General features: G+C 39.5%; 1 protein-coding gene across 1 annotated transcript in view; it reads right to left on the bottom strand.

The window, feature by feature from the left end:
- The window catches only part of LOC137881904 (mitochondrial inner membrane protease subunit 2-like), a 13,010-nt gene extending 12,059 nt beyond the window's left edge, over window positions 1-951 (bottom strand). Inside the window, exon 1 of the mRNA XM_068724094.1 lies at window positions 921-951. The gene's annotated coding sequence lies outside the window, so the exon portion shown is untranslated. The remainder of the gene's footprint in view (window positions 1-920) is intronic.
- Between the last annotated feature and the right edge of the window lie 1,549 nt (window positions 952-2,500).

The following is a 2,500-nucleotide window of genomic DNA, read 5'->3' as shown; positions in this document are numbered from 1 at the left end:
GTACATCACTGTATTTTATATGTACATCAGTGTATTTTAGTTTATACTGTATATCACTGTATTTTATTTTATACTGTACATCACTGTATTTTAACGTTTTACATAATTGACATAAAACTGAGAAAAACTGAAAATCCTCACAAACAATAATAAAAAGTGATCGACTGTAAATTCACTGTATCAGGTAAATATAGTAGAGTACAAAGAACTATGTTTACCTCCCAAATGTGGTAGTAGAAGAATAAAGTATCATAATATGTAAATACACAAGCAAAGTACAAGAAATTCAGGACTGGAGGTACTTTCAGTCAGTGGTGGAAAAAGTACTTTTACTTGAGTAAAAGTATCCTTCAAAATCTTAACAAGTAAAAGTACAAAAGCATGAGCATTAAAATACTATGTATGTACCAAAAGTAAAAGTATTCATGCAGAGTGGCTCATTTTATAGTAATATTATGTTATGTGTTCATCACAAGTGAAGTAAATGTGTATTTCTCTCTGAGATGAAGTAACTAAAAGCATTCAATTTAAATACTCAAGTAAAGTACAAGTACCTCAAATGAGTAAATGTACTTAGTTACTTTTCACCTCATTGATTCGCAGACAGAAACAGGCCAACATCTCCCCAAGTCCACCTTAACAACATTCATCCTCAAACGATCTCCACTTTCCACCTTAACGCTGTTTTAACCCCGGCGGCTGTCAGCCGCTTGACCTGAGTGTATGCTAACGGTGCTAACAGCTAGCTGCAGCGGCTAACCGGAGCGTTAACTTATACATAGAAACAATGTCGCGGACGCAACACGCTGTCGGTGAGAAGCGGGTCAGAGAAACGTGCAGGTGAAGAGCCGGACGTCTCTTTCACTGCCGTTACTAGTGAGGAACTAGAGCTAAAGCTACAGATGCTAACGCACACCTACCAGCAACGTGAGGTCCGTCTTCCTGTTGTTGTCGTACGTCACGTGTCGTCCCGCGGGTCCTAAAGCCTGCCGGATTCAGCTTTGACACGACACAAGTCAAACACATCATTATTCCTCCAAAGTAGATATTACAAACTAATGTGATTATCAATGACCAATGATGAATCATAATCTTTAACGTATGTATCTTGTTATTGTCTACATGCTGTTATTGTTGCTAATTAATTTAATATATATGAGCATATATGTCACATATATAAATGCAAAGGACCAAAAGTTATATTTGACTGTATTTTTACGTGAATTTATAGAATATATCAAGACTCTCAAACCTGTTCACACTAAAAGAAAGTAATAAAGAAAACTCTTAAAACAAGAACGTTTTTCTTTCTTATCAAAAAATTTATATTTTTGAAGTTTATTTATCACAATTGTATATATTTTTTTAATTTAAAAGAATATTTCTCCGTTCGTTAACCCGAACACCGGAAGGGGCGGGACTTCCCCTCTCTTTAAGCTGAGGGACCTGTCAATCAAGTAAACACGCACCAAAACCAGGCGGCAACCTCCGGTTCTGAAGAGTGAAGCTTCATGTGTTAGAGCTGCATTCTCTCTAGTGTCCACCAGGGGGCGACTCCTCTGGTTGTATAGAAGTCTAGTCTAAAATGACTCTACTTCTCTCTTGATTTATTCCCTCAGTAAACATTGTAAACATGAGTTTATGGTCTCAATCTCTAGTTTACAGTCTTCTTCAATACAGCATGATGTTCATTTAGTACATTATGCTCCATTTAGAGTCAAACAGACCATAAAGCAGGGGATGATTTAGGGGCGGGGCTACACGCTGATTGACAGGTCTCTACCAGAGACGTATACGCCATCTCTACGTCACTCCTCCTCAGTCCAGATATGGTCACTTCCTGTTCACTGGTTGCAAATAAAACAAGATGGCGACGGCCAAAATGCTGAACTAGAGGCTTCAAAACATCTACAAACCAACGAGAGACGTCACGACGACTCCGCCCACTTCTTCTACGGTATTTTAGTGTGCATTGATGGAAACATGAGGTGGATTTTCACTCCCTCTCCAGAGGTGTGAGGTCAGAAAGTGACCTCACACCTCTGTAGCCTGTTGCTCATCTCTGCTGCAGGCTAGATTGTGCGTTGTGCCGTTGCATTGTGGGTAATGTAGGCGGCTGTTTTTTCTGTGAAATAAAAAAAAACACGATAACACATTTGATCTTTTCTCTTTAAACGTTACAATCAGTAGAGAAATCTTTTAGCAGAAACACTTTACCCATTTGCATTATGGGAAATGTAGGAACTATTGTTGCATCAAATGTGACTATTTATTTATTCCACACGGTGTCCTGTCTGTCTGTCTGTCTGTCAGTCTCCCCTCGCTGCTCTCCAGGGTTTAATTAGAGACGCTGAGTTCAGTGTGAATAATGCAGAAGCTGAACTCACCTGAGAGGACTGCTGGAGCACAACGAACTACCACAGAGAGAGAGAGAGAGAGAGAGACAGAGAGAGAGACACAGAGCGAGAGAGAGACACAGAGAGAGAGACAGACAGAGACA

This window comes from Cebidichthys violaceus, unplaced genomic scaffold (genome assembly GCF_023349555.1).
Source record: "Cebidichthys violaceus isolate CVI_PGR_0920_01 unplaced genomic scaffold, fCebVio1.0.p SCAF_3, whole genome shotgun sequence".
NCBI lineage: Eukaryota > Metazoa > Chordata > Actinopteri > Perciformes > Stichaeidae > Cebidichthys > Cebidichthys violaceus.
Note: the sequence above shows the minus strand (reverse complement) of the source record. Positions and strands in the feature narration are given on the sequence as shown.